Genomic DNA, 15,039 nt, shown 5'->3' on the forward strand with positions numbered 1-15,039 from the left:
TTAGCTGAGTTGCACCCAAGTCAGAGGGGCAGAATATTAAAACAATCATTCCCCCATTAGTTCCAGTCTGAGAATTGCTCTGATTAATTGAAACCACATAAAGCGTATAAGAAAATGCCAGTGCACAAAATGTTAAATGGGTGCTATTGTGGCTTTCAGTAAAAGATAGGGGTGTGAGGTATTCTTCAGACAGGCCATGAATTCAATAACAAGGTCTCTGACCTCTGGGATTTGCTGACCCATGGACATTCTGTACTGTGGATTGTGGACCTTTGCACCCACATAATTTACAGACCATTTAACTGATCTCTTGAGGTTCAATCCTATTTTACTTTATGTACATAAACAGCATGTACATTGTCACGTAACTTCAGTTTCTGGTACTTATATATGGTCTGGGATTCAGCTTTGTGCGCACGGTCATATTGAGTATGCTTAGTAGGATGTGTTCTGGCTGGGTAGTATTGAGAGGAAATACAATGGTCCAAGAACACTTGTCTCAGATAAAAGATGATGAGCTCATACTAGAGTCCAAGAGAAGCAAATTCTCCAACTTCTTAGCAAAATGGCCACGACACTCACAAAGTGTGAGATCCGGGTTCTAGTTCTCCTCAACCAGAGAAGAGTTGACTCCAAATCTTCCATTTCCTAGCAAAGTGCTCTAAGCACCAGGCCATGAACCAGGTAGTGCTCAGGCCCTCCTCTGGAGTCTGGCCCACTGCAGCTTGCATTTAATATTCATTTAATAAAATGGACAAACAGCATTGGGAAAAAATTCTGTCCCATGTGCAGCTGAGCAGACACATATCTTGTAGCTTCTTCTGCCCTTCCTGGCTTCTCCGTCTTTTGGCTGCCCAGTGGGACAGCTTCAAGAGGAGGTCTAGAGAGAGGTCTAGGGAATATGTAGAGTGCGACTGGTGGCTAAGAGCCATTTGCTAGCAAGCATGACAAATTGAGACATTTTTGGTAGGGTGACCTAGACTCTGGGTCTCCTGCTCTGGGAAGGTGCTCTAACCACTGTGCCATAGAGCTAAGAAAAGCCTTCCCTCCTTCCTCCCACCCTCTGTTTCTGGCAAGTAGGCCTACAGAGCAATTGTGTTTCCCCACAGTGGAAAACAGAACCCCAAACCATGCATAGATGCCAAAATTTATATGTACTTGACTGTGTATGTGCCATTTAGGCACTTAAAGCAAAATAGGATTTAGTCTTTGGCCTAACTTCATGACACTGGTTCCACAGACTATCTCACATTAGAGCTTATCCAAGGCTGCTGTGCCATCTCATTTCAGATGGTAAGGAGGAAAAAAAATGTCATACGTAATGAAAATACATACAAATTCCTGCTGATACCTTGTAATCAGTCTTTCTATATGGCAAGGGAGGGTCTCCCTTGCCCCATATACTGCTATCTCCAATCTCCAAAGGGAATGCTTCGGGTTCACAGGTCACAACACATCATAATATCTTGGTAAATCAGATTCTTGGAGTATATTCACATGCCTGCACAAAATACACTAGGAGCCAAACCCCAGAGGTGTCTGTCTGGAATTATTTTCCATAAACCAAGCAAGTGAATTCAGTGTACTGTAGAATGAAGACTTAGCAGCATAGTAGACTAGACTGAAACTAATGATTTGGAAAAGAATTGTGCTTCTGATCTGAGACTAGGAATTACAATTTGACATTGTTTTTTCTTTTTATCCTGGAGAAGGCTTGCAATATATTTTCTTACCATAGCAAGGGCTTTGACTATTCACATTAGCAAGTTTACATGAGCCTTCATAATTGTTTCTTATAAAATAAGTTGGTTTCTATCATCCTGTTTAATGGTGTGCTACATTGTTTATAAGATAATGCAATGAACCCATGCTGAACTCATCCTATTATCCCATAAGTAATGCAATAAACTGCTTAACAGGGCAATTAAATCAGGTTAATGTCATTAGACAGTGTTCAAGAACACCAAACTTTTGTTTTGAAGATTGGCTTCCCCTCTTAAATATTGGAAAGTGTAGTTTGCTAATGTTTTTGTGTTTATTTTCCCAGGTACTAATGACATTATTCATTGTTGAGGACTAGAAATATTATAGCAGCTTTCCAAATGGAAGAGAGAAACTAGTCTACCCTATAGTAACTTGTGACAGAGCAATGGATTTAATAACCTTGGAGTATTCCCAGAGGTATTATGCAGCAGTGTTCGAAGCTTAGAAGAAAAAGACATTTCATTATATACAGACAGTAGAAAATCAAATACATGAAAGAAACATAAAGGCTAAATAAATTACATTGTTAAAAAAAGAAATCCAGCCGCTCAACCTACACTATCAAACCTGATTTGAATTTTTGAAGAGGGTCTTGGATGATATTTTTTTGGCCAGCTTTAATTCTTTTCTTGGACTTTAATAGAATTTTATTTTTTTTAACCACCCAAAAATGTAATTTAAATACTCACCACCACACACACAATTTCATTAGGAACAGTTCCAGTGACATTAAATCTCCATTGTGCATCTTGAGTCTATTCTAATGATTACTGCTCTACTGAGTATGTAATTTAAAGTCTCTTGTTAATATATTAAGCTCTGAATACCAGAAACTAACTCCTCAAAACTTCACACTTGAAGAGTCATCATGCTTACAGCCAGACATCTACTTTCTGTTGGCTATCTGTAGAAAAACAGTGACCTCTAACAGCTGTTCTGGTAATTTCAACAGAAAGTTCACAGATCATTTAAGAGCAATCTACTAGATACTTGTTTATTATATTTAAAAAAAAAATGAGAACTATGATTTTCAAAAAATGGAATGCAAGTGTTAGTCTCCTTATATGGGTCTATGTTTTTGAGACAGCTCAGTTCTCACTTAGGCATTCAAAAAAGAGGAACATTTTAAAATTTGCCAAATATTCTGTAGTTCCCACTAAGACGTTTGAACAGAAATGGGCACTTTTTTTTTTTTTCCCAAATGAACAGTTTATTCAGAGCTGCAGCCAGGGAGCAGAGGGGAGGGGCCAGCTCTGCTATGAAGCAGAGAGCCCCACCTAGCCGGAGAGCATGCCAGGATGCTGGCAGAGTCTGGTTTAACTTAAACCAGGAAGGGGTCTGGAACAGACATTGTATAAACTGGTTTGACCCAAATCAGTTAAGTCTGATACTACATTCAACCAGGTTTATTTCAAACCGGTTTCAGCCATTTTGAAACTGGTTTATGTGTACTGAACATCTATTCCGTTACAGGCTTAAACTAGTTTCTTATCACTTAAACTGGTTTATGTGTAACTTCTGTTGCTAGTGTTAGTGACTTTCAGCTAACTTTAGCAAATAGTAGTGGACAATAAATATATAAATAAATAAATAAATATAAATGTAGGAAAATATTTTGAAAATATAAAAACAATCATTTCAGCATTTTCAGAATATAATGCAATGTGTCACAAAAACTGAACCATTTTGTTTTGACATTTTCAAAATGCAACATTTCAAGTGCTTTTTGTTTTCAACAAGGAAATCTTGCTTAAAATTGGACCTTAATTGAAAAGGGAAAAACTACATAAAAGGGTTGAAATTGACCTGAAAAAGAAGTACTGTGTGTACTCAAATGAGTGGGTCTTTGTTACCCAGCTGGAATGGTGGGGGGGAGGAAGTCCCCTGTATTATACCTGCATACAAGAAACTCTCGCTAAATGCATTGTCTACATTCAACTGCTGTCAAAAGCTGCATGTGCTTAGCAATGGAAACAAACTATGAAGCCGCTTAAATGCAGCCAACACTGAGTATGACAATAAAACATGGTCCATATTGGGCAAACATGCTGATGGGAACCTACCACAAAAATAGGTGAGATCAACCTATTTAAATAGGACATATTGGTAGCAAAGGGGAGAGATCCCACATAATTGGAAAAGGGCAAATATAGTGCCCAACTTTAAGAAAAGGAAGAAGGAGGATATGGGGAATTACAGTCTAGTCAGCTTCACCTCAGTCCCTGGAAATCATGGATCACATCCTCAAGGAAACTATTTCCAAGTACTTAAAGAAAGTGATGATTAGGAACAGGCGGAATAGATTCACCAAGGGCAAGTCATACCTGATCAACCTGATTGCCTTCTATGGTGAGATGACTGGCTCTGTGGATGCAGGGAGAGCAGTGGATGTGGTATACCTTTACTTTAGGAAGGCTTTTGATATAGCGCCCCACAACATTCTTGATAGCAAGCTAAGGAAGTATGGGTTGGATGAATGGACTGTAAGATGGATAGAAATCTGGCTGGATTGTTGGGCTCAATGGATAGTGATCAATGGCTTGAGGTCTAGTTGGAAGCCAGTATCAAGTGAAGTGCCCCAGGAGTCAGTCTTGGGGCCAGTTTTGTTCAATATTTTCATTCAGGTTCTGGAAGATGGAATGGAATATACTCTAAGCAAATTTGCAGATGACACCAAGATGGGAGGGGTAGTAGATATGCTGGAGGGTAAAGCTAGGATTCAGAGTGACCTAGACACATTGGAGGAATTGGACCAAAAGAAATCTCATGAGGTTCAACAAGGATAAGTGCAAAGTCTTGCACTTAAGAAAGAAGAATCCGATTCATGCTGGAGACCAGGTGGCTGAACAGCATCTCTGCAGAAAAGACTTTGGGATTACAGAGGAATGTAAGCTCAATATAAGCCAAAAGTGTGCCTTTGTTATGAAGAAGGCAAATGGCAAACTGGGCTGCATTGACAGGAGCGTTGCCAGCAGATCAAGGGGAGTAATTATTCCCCTTTATTCTGCACTCATGAGGACATAACTAGAGTCTTGTTTCCAGCTTTAGACCCTCCACTACAGAAGAGTTGTGGACAAGTTGGAGAGAGTCCAGTAGAGGGCACTGAAAATGTTTAGGAGGCTGGGACACATGACTTCTGAGGAGAGGCTGAAGGAACTGGCCTTAGGGGGATCAATGGTTTCAAGTTGCAGCAAGGGAAATTTAGTTTAGATATTATGAAAAACTTTCTTACTAGGAGGTTAATGAAGCACTGGAATGGGTTACTTAGAGAGGTGGTAGAATTTCCATCCCGAATCCTGAATCAACAAAGCCCTAGCTGGAATTATCTGGCTTGGGATAGTCCTGCTTTGAGCCTGGAGTTGGACTAGATGATCTTCTGAGGTCCCTTTCAACCCAAATTTTCTATGATTCTATGATTCTATGAAATGATTCTTCCCCTCTACTCAGCACTGACAAGGCCACATCTGGAATACTGTGTCCAGTTTTTGGCCCCCCACTCCAGAAAGGACATAGACAAATCGGAGAGTGTCCAGCACAGGGCAATGAAAATGGTTAGGGTGTTGAGGCATATGACTTCGGAGGAGAGGATGAGGGAACTGGGTTTATTTAATCTGGCAAAGAGAAGACTAGGGGGGAATTTAATAGCAGCCTTCAAGTACCTGAAGGCTGGTTTCAAAGAGGATGGATCAGACTGTTTTCAGTGGTGGCAAATGACAGAACAAGGAGCAATGGTCTCAGGTTGCAGCAAGAGAAGTTTAGATTAGATATTAGGAAAACATTCCTCATGAGGAGGGTAAAAAGGCACTGGAACAGGCTACTGAGAGAGGTTGTGGAGTCTCCAACCTTGGAGCCTTTTAAGACCTGGGCAGACACAGTGTTGTTTGGGATGATCTAGTTGGGAATGGTCTTCCTATGAGCAAGGGGCTAAACTAAATGACATCCTGAGGTCCCTTCTAACCCTAATTTTCTATAATTCGATGATTCTGTGAGGTACTGTCCACTAAACACAATCTGCCTAACTGCTGACTCTTTTTCAGTTATGGTGAACCACTACATTCCATATATTTTGACTTTTTCTTCACTCCCACAGATCAGCTGTATCTTTCGTTCCTGTTTCCAATCATTCCCTTTTCTTCACCAGCCTTAAATGCCTGGCAAACATCACAAAACTGGTTTCAAAGAGTTCACCCAGTATCTCTCGGTTGGCCCCTCTCTCAGTCTGAAGAATATGATTAGTGTTGCCTCTCTGAAGTGGAGCCAGGCCTGGTTGCCTTAGGTCACATATGCATATAAATTTTTGCTTGTGGCAAGAACATCCAGCTCCAGTCATGAGCAAAGGGCTAATTAGCAGATGGCTCCTTTCTGGGGGGTATCTGGAGTACATACACATACTAAACAGTGCTGAGCTATGGGATCACCATGACTTGAAGTGCTGTTGACTATGGTGGGGCCCACCCAATGAACTATGTGGCAAATCATAAGCCTTTGGCTTTGTACTAATATCATGCATAATTTGTATTGCATATAAGTAGGTGCTATAGTGCTCCTCAACAATGTATTTATAGAGTACCTGTGCTAAAATTTGCAACAGTTTCAAATAAATTAAGTATGTAGTAATTCTGGATATATTAAGTGTACAGATATGCTATGCAAATTGCTACAGCCCTGATTAATTTAAAGGTTATTGTTTTCAATTATGCTTCTCATTTTTATGTGCTTACAGAGAACAGAGCCTGACAGTAATAAGAGAGGTGTGGTGCTGCCAAAGGGAAAAATTGGAAGGAAACAGAAATCAAAGGGACTATGTTTGTCCCTCACTGTCCCCTCCCCCCCCAATTGATTTTGCCTTCTGTAGCAGTGGAAGGGTGACAAATTCAAAGCAAATCTCCAATTATTAGATACCTGGAAAATTATTACAAAATTATGTGTTTTCTAGATATAGTATCTAATTATTGGGGGGTTGGTCTTCTAACAAACAGGGTTGTTTTCTATTTAAGTAAACATATTGTTTTGTTTCTAGTTGAATAAAACTTTTGGGGCCTGAAAATAACTATTTCAGTTCAACCTAAACTGACATTGATTTATTTGCTCCCAACATTTTGGTTTAGGTATCAAATTAAAAACTACATCATTATATCTGTTCTATTCAACAATAAGTTCAAATGATTTAGTAATGATGACTTTATAATTAAAGGCATTTTTAACATTATAGATTATGTATAATATGGAGACTATAAGCACTACAGATCACACCTGGGTTTTTTTGGGGCGGGGAGAGTTGTTTTGGGGTTTTTTTGTAGAGATGTCTGTCTGCTAGCATAATTAACTAGCTAGATCTAAAATGTAATTTATATCACTCATATGGGTCAGAATTACCTTGTACTTTAGAGAAGCACAGAAAAATGGGATATGCAAATTCAAACTAGTAAGTTTTTAAGAAGTGAGCACTAATCCTACTGGGACTCTGAATTTGACAAAAAAAAAATTATAGGAATGATTTGTGCTCAGAAGAGAGAAGCTGATAAAGGGCCTGATTCTGATGAGTCTTAAGCATCTGATCACTATGAGTTTCATTTTCTTTACTCTCTTCATGTACTTCAGATGGAGATGGGAAGAAATTGATTATTGTGACCTTAAGCAACCTTTTTGTTCTCTGTATTGCACAGCTGTGCAGAGGCCTGTTCAATTAGAGCAGCCTTTTTGATTACCAGTAAATATAACTTTTTTTGTGTTGCTCTAATTTCTCCTGTTTCTCCTGGCTGTATGTGGGCAATAGGATAGTCAGGGTGGAGTGTGCCCCTCCAATTTGTTCCATATGCTGAAGGCTAGGAGTTGGAATTATAGGAACCTTTACATGAGTTCTATAGTACCTAGAAATGTCTTCCATAAATTATACAATCTTTAGGACAGTTACTATGTTACTTTACAACCCTTTGGACTCAGAATCATGCCCAGTGGGTGACGATTACCACTGTACCACCAAAATGTACCTTTTGACCACCACAACAATGAAGCTTATTTTCTCAAGTTTTCATGCAACTAACTGGTGCAGTAGTCATTAAATACAAGCAAATGTCATCAAGAGAAATTGGAGATGTTCAGAATCTCCCAGTCCCAGGATGACCATGAGCCAACAAGTGCCATGGAGCCTGTAACAGAGCACAGAGTGCTCTGTTACTTGCAGGGGCCTGAGCAGCAGCAGCAAGGCAGTCTGCAGCTGCTTACAGTCCCAATTAGGCAGGGATGTCTGATTGGGGAACAGGGCCCAGCTGCACTATATAAGGGCTGGGCCCTGAGCAACATGGCAGTGGTCTGCTGGAGAATACCACTTGGTTGGAGTGGCTGCTGGCAACATCTTGTAGGTAAGAGTTGGGGATATGGGGAAGGAGGAGGTCCCTCTGGTCCTGGGTATGACTGAAAAGTGAACCCTGCCAGGGACAGGTGGCCTGGTGGGACTGTCTGCGGTGGGACAATCCCCCAGAAATACCAGGCCAGTTACTTCCCTGGTGAAAGGCAAGTATGGGGTTCCTTCTAATCCCAGCCCCACTTCCCTGGTGAAGATCTGTGCAGGGGAAGCCCAGGCTCACTGCAAACAATGAAGCAGGACCCAGGCCAGGTCAAGAGACCTGTGGCAGCACCCAGGCTCATAGATGAGCCTGAGGTTGTAAGGGAGCCAGGTAAGGCTCCTGGCCGGTGGGGCCCTGAGCCTTGGGGAGCTATTAAGGAAGCTCCCAGGTTCAGGGATAAGGGATGTCCCAGGGAGGCTTGGGACAAGAATCAGAGCCCTAATCCCACAGGCAGGTTTGGAGGCCCAAGGTGCAGGCTTGGAGCCCAGAAGGAGCTTGGAGCCATGAGTGGAGAGAGGGGTTGGAGCCCCAAGAGAGGGATTGGAGCTAGGGCTGTGCAAAACTTCAGATCGTGATTCAGACTCGGAGATGATTTGACAATTCAGAGGCTGAATCTACAAATCCAGATTCAATTGCTAGAAGCTTTAGGCTTTCCAGATTGCTTCAGAGCTTCCAAATCAATTCAGAAAAGATTCAGAGATTCAGCCATAGGGTATATTGGGGAACCAATTAAATATCTATAACTTTGTTGCTTTTTGTCTTATTCAGATTAAACTTGCAAAAGTGGTAGCCTCTGTGGAGAGCACAAAGCCTGTCAAGTTTCAAGGAGATAGGTGTCGGGCTTTCTGGTAAACTGCACCTCAAACTGCTGACAAGAAAAACTTGTGTCACATGTGTGGTAAGTCACAGTGGGATGAAAACTGCAGGGATGGTAGCTCTTGCTGAGGCTACAAAGCCTGACAAGTTTCAAGGAGATGGGTTCAGGGGTTTCTGGGAAACTACACTTCAAACTTCTGACAAGCAAAACTCTCTGACATGGGTGGGTGTGTGTTTTAAGGCACAGGTGGGTGAAAACTGCAGGCCTGCTAGGGCCTGCTGCAGCCACAGATCCTGCCAGATGTCAAAGAAATAGGTGCAGGGGGAGTCTGAGTTCTGGTGCCCTGCACCTCTGGCCGCAGGCAGGCAAAACTCATGATATGGGTGCTTGTGGGACTGTGTGTGTGTTCAGGTGCTCCTTTCCTGCCACTGGGGCCTCTGCACAAGATAAGATGGCAGTGTGCCCCCATGAAGCCTCCTCCTCCCCTAGAGCCTCAGGTTTGTTCACCACTGTAAATGACAGGAGGTCAAAATAACTTAGCTGGCTCAGTACCAGTAGCACCAGCAGCATCAAAGGTAGCCAGACAGAACTATCACAGAGCCTTCCTTTTTATAAAAGAATTGACAGCAAGAAGTAAAGATGTTGTATTGAATATATGCTACTCGTGGTGTGTGATGGCTTATCTTGTTTGTATTTTTATTTTTATTATGAAAAAACCCGAAAGAGTTAGAAAAATGTATCTTAGGAACCTTTCAGATTGAAAAACCCTTTGTCAGGGTGAGGAAGTACAGTTGGTGTGTCTCCTGTTCCTGGATGGAAGGAATAGTAAAGAAGCCAGAGGCTGGCCTCGCATGCAATGTAGGTAAGAAAGCCAGACAGTGAAAATGGAAATGGAGGCATCATGGGGTGAGGGACAGGCTCATAGGGTGAGAGGGGGATGGGGGCAGAGGGAGTGGGATGTAGCAGTGCAGTTCCCCAGAAACCCCTGCACCTCTCTCCTTGAAAGCTTGCAGGCTTCATGGCCTCATCAGGGGCTACCATCCCTGCAGTTTTCACCTTGCTATGCCTGAAACTTGGCAAGCTTCATGCCCTCAGAATGGGTTACCATTCCTCCTGATTTCATCCAAATCTGCCAATAAATGACAAAGTTGTAGGCAGTTTTGTGCTTCCCCATTATAGCCTATGGGCAAAATGTCAAAACAGTTTTGACAAAACGAAAAGGAACAGCACTTCAAAACTAAAGAGACTACCACTCCTGCAAGTTTCATCAAAATCAGCCAAAAAACAACAAAGTTATAGATATTTCATTAGGTTTTTTTTGTTTGTTTGTTTGTTTTTTCCCCATTATACTCTATGGCCGAATCTCTGAATTGGCTCAATCTTCCAAAGCGATTTGGCCAAATCGAATCAAAAAACGACTCAGATTTCTGAATTGAATCTCTGGCATCCAAATCAGCTGAATCTGAATCCAAATTGAATAGTTTCGTATTTGCACACGCCTAGTTGGAGCCCTGAGAATGGATTGGGCTTGGAACCCAGTGTTGGTAGGGGCTGGAAGCCCAAGTGAGATAAGTTGGCCATGTGTTAAGCCACAGGACCTCTGCAAAGCATGGGATATGATAAGGGGAGGTTGGAATCGTGTGTGTGGTTGGTCTAATAAAAGATATCAGATTCACCCAAGGAACCTTGTCTGCCTGTGTGTTACGTACGTACACACACACACACACACACACACACACACACACACACACACACACATTATTATTATATGTGTGTGTGTGTGTGTGTATAATATATTATAATTCCAACCTCCCCTTATCATATCCCATGCTTCGCAGCCACAGATCCTGCCAGATGTCAAAGAAATAGGTGCAGGGGGAGTCTGGGTTCTGGTGCCCTCCACCTCTGGCCTCAGGCAGGCAAAACTCTCATACACTTGTTACAGAGCCAAAAAAAAATGTAACCCTGGGATGTATCAGGTCTGCTTTTTTTAATTGAGAGAGGGAGATACTAATGCCATTTTACCAAACACTGAAGAGATGATGCTGTATGCAGTTCTGGTCACCCATATTCAAGAAACAAGGATTAAAAGCTGAAATTGACTGAAAGTTGGGCTAGAATAATGAGGGAAATGGAGATCCTATCTTCGCAGACAAGATACAGAATGTTTGGCTTGTTCAGCCTACCAAAATAAAGAGGAGAGATCATATGGGTTCTACCTTAGAAGTACTTCGGTGAGATGAACCCCAGTATAAGTAGTATTTAAACAAAAAACAAGAGCAAATCATTATAAATTGGGCATTGAGTTAGGCTGGACATTAGAAGAAGATTCCTAACCACCAGAGTAGCAAGGTTCTTGGAACAAGCTCCCAAAAGGAGTAGGGAAGATAAAAAGGAAAGAATTGCTTTAAGACGAGACTCTGTTGTTTAATGTATGGGATTGTATGGCCTGGTTGGCCTGTATGGCTTGGTTGTCTGCAATGTAAGTAGCGTAACCCGCAGAGGGTGCCACTAGGCCTAGAAGCCCAGGCAGTAGCAGCAGCAGCCCCGTGCAGCAGGAGCTGGGGACACAGACACCATGTTGCTGCTGTTGCAGCAGCCATTGGGATGGGCAGAGAATGAGAAAGCAGCAGCCAGGGATCACTTTGAGTCCTCAGAGTATGTAAGACTCTTGCAAACCTTGCTAGTTTTACCTTTGCTGGGGACTAGACTTGATGACCAAGAAGGTCTCTTCCAGCCCTATATTACAATGAATGAAAGGAATGATGAGGGATTTAGACAGATGCACTGGCTTGTTTTGGCTAAAAGGCTTCTGATTGATATAGAAATCTGAATAGATTTCAGTATTTCATATTTCAAATGATGCATCATTTTGGATTGCTTCCATACAGCCCTGTCAGATATGCTGCATTTTCCTTTAAATGATTGAGCCTAGTGTTGTTTTATATGAAACGGGAACATCTCACAACTTGCTTGTGCTGGGATTTGCATGTTATATTACCATATTTTCTAATTATTTCTGAGTTATTTGCATAGTGAGAAAAAAGGAACATTTTCACTTTCAATGAAAGCAAACAGTAAACTCTGTCTATCACTCCTCCACTGGGAGACAGTTTGGATTGCTTTGTTTTAGAGCCCACAGAGCTGGGATTAGGTGAAACATCATAAATAGCTATTATTTAAAAATGGGGTAGAAACACCCCCCACAAAACTGAATATGTCCCTCCAGCTTTTTAGTATATATCTATCTTGGATAGACCTGGGCTGATGCCAATGTAACTCGGAGTTACTTCTGATTTACTCTACTGATTCAAGGTTTGTTTGTCTGTGGCCATTCCCCAGTTCAGTAATTTTTTCCACCAAGGGATTGTCTATACTGCAGCAGAAGTGTGTCCTAGCCCAGACATCCCCAAGCATGACTCACTGTACTCCAAACATGGAGATATATCAGTGAAACTATCAGGGATGTTCTTCTATGACTGCTCTCGAAATCATAGTCTCCAACATGCTTCAGAGAGGCTGCTGGCGACAACTCTGGAGCAGCCTGTAGCCAAAATATGCTCCTACCATAGCGTAGGCAAGCTCTCAGTGATATCCCACACTGGTTTTTACTGCCCCTGAACTGGCCACACTGGTCATAAAATCATAATCTCATCTTCCAGAGTATCTACAGCTCCACACAATTTGGTGTCATCCCCAAATCTGTTACATGTACACCCAATCCCATCACCCAAATCATTAATGAAGACATCAAACACCACCAGTCAGGGAAGACCCTGGTGAATCCGTACTTGATACCTCCTCTGAGCCACTGATGACTACCCATTGAGTGGGCATTACTAGGGCACCCCCTGGAGTAACTAGTAACAATGGCCGCAAATTGACGGAGAGCAGATTTAGGTTGGACATTAGAAAGAACTTCTTCACAGTAAGGGTTGTCATAATCTGGAATGGGCTTCCAAGGGAGGTGGTGCTGTCCCCTACCCTGGAGGTCCTCAAGGAGAGACTGAACAAGCACCTAGCTCAGGTCATCTGACCCCAGTGCTTTTTCCTGCCCAGGGTAGGGGGTTGGACTCGATGACCTACTGAGGTCCCTTCTGACCCTAACATCTATGAATCTATGAGTGCAATGATCCAACCAGTTATGTATGTAGCTTTCTGTAGCCATTACTCTAGGATCTCTAAGGGCATCACACTGGTAAACAGGAGTAAAGTGTATCTACTGAAGTTATCCTAAACTTGGATGAAGAGATACTTTCACTGTCCTTTCATCAAAAGAACCAGAGTTATCTCCTTCAGTGTTGGGAGATCCTGAGAAACCTAGAGTGACACAAGCATAGATCCTGTGTGCTCAGCTGTACCTCCCCACCTTCTCCAGGGTGCTTGCTTGCACCAGTAACTGAGCAACATGCCACCCAGGGCATGAAGAGTAAATGGACCCCAATCCACTCCATGTAGTTGATTCAGAGTATGTGAAGAACACATGCTTTTGGGGAAGAAAGACCCTTCACCTTGGCTACATCACCTGCGTTTTCCAGCTCCTTCTGGAAAACAAATTATTTTGATCTCTCCAATCTGCATCCCAGCCTAATGCTGAAGTTGCTTAGATAGTAGTTTAAACAGTTCAGGTAACACTATATGATCCCCAACATCACTAGGTAGACAGGGTTACCAGTTATCTTGGGGGGGGAATGATGAAGTGTACAATATTGCTTTGTCCTAGCTTGTTCTATATCGCTTTGCTTGTACTTTTGTCCATCCTCTTAGTAAAAATGAATACAAGGCTATAGCTTAGCTGAAGAAAATGCTATTAAGTATGCTGGAGATCTTACAGCGAAGAAGATAGTTTAGTTCCATGTGTTTTTTTGTTTTTTTTTTTCTTTTGTTTTACTGCTAATGGAATATGTCTCTAAGTACAAAAAGTCTTGAAGATTTGTACAATGTAGTTGCTCATTTTTCTAGGCTGATACAGAGGAGTGAAAATCTACTATTGATCCTATTTTTGTTCTGTTCATTGACTATAAGACAGAACATCATTCCTACTGCCAGCTGTTAAAGAGAGAAAATCCATCTGATGGTATTTGGTCTAAATGAGATATACACTTAGATGGACAAGAAAAAATGCAACACTTCAGAGCCTTGCTGCAACTGGATTTTTTGACAGACTTTTACATCTATAAAGCATAGCTTAGTGATTAGAGGAAGGAACTGGGAAATTAGGAATCAACAGGCAGTAACCAGGAAACCAAGAACAAGCAGCCAAAAGCCTAAGGTGAAACAGTGAGGCATCTGTCCTGGTGAGTAGCCTATTGGGCACTTGAAAGAGCTGCTGCTTATAAGCAGGCAGCGATTCCCAGACATGCAGTTGATTAGGATCTGGGCTACAGGTGTAAGCTTGCTGTATGACCTTAGGAAATTCACTTTGCTCTTGATCTACAAAAAGACAGGTACACAATGCTGCTGAGCAATCCCACAGGTAAAGGTTAGATGCCCACCTGCAGAATTATAAATCACGCATAAACTTACACCTAAGTTCCCTATGCTTTAGGGTAGAAGATGTAGGAGTTTAGGAATGAGATTCATAAAAGACAGCATGCTGAAAGGGGATGTCTATGCCAGCCAATAGGGTATCAGGAATTAGGGAAGTAGGCAGGTTAAATTGCCCTCAGCTGGCCCTGGTTACCTGAGCAGGTCTGGTTATAAGTGCCCTCCATACCTCCAGCTGGCACAAGCTGTTTGTATAGGTTTGATTGCCTGCTTATAGGCAAAAGGTCCTTCAGTTCCCAGCATGCCACTCAATAGGACAGATATTTTTTTTACCGCCTTTATATTAGTTTCCTGGGTCCTGCTTGGGGGCTTCATCCTTGTTCCTGCTTTCTGCCTGGCTGGCTCCTGTCTTCTGACAGCTGACTTCTGGTTTGTGGCTTTAGCTTACTGATCACCCACAACCCGAAAGATAGCTATGTGAAACTGGGATTCAAAACCTTTGTCAAAACCTCTGCCAAAGTCCACCATTTCATGGCAGGTGACTGGCTTACTCTATAAAATGTAGCCAGTGCATGGTGCTGTCTCCTTCTACCTGTTACATAATGGGCTATGGGATTAAACATT

Source organism: Alligator mississippiensis, chromosome 1 (assembly GCF_030867095.1).
Source record: "Alligator mississippiensis isolate rAllMis1 chromosome 1, rAllMis1, whole genome shotgun sequence".
NCBI classification, from domain to species: Eukaryota; Metazoa; Chordata; order Crocodylia; family Alligatoridae; genus Alligator; species Alligator mississippiensis.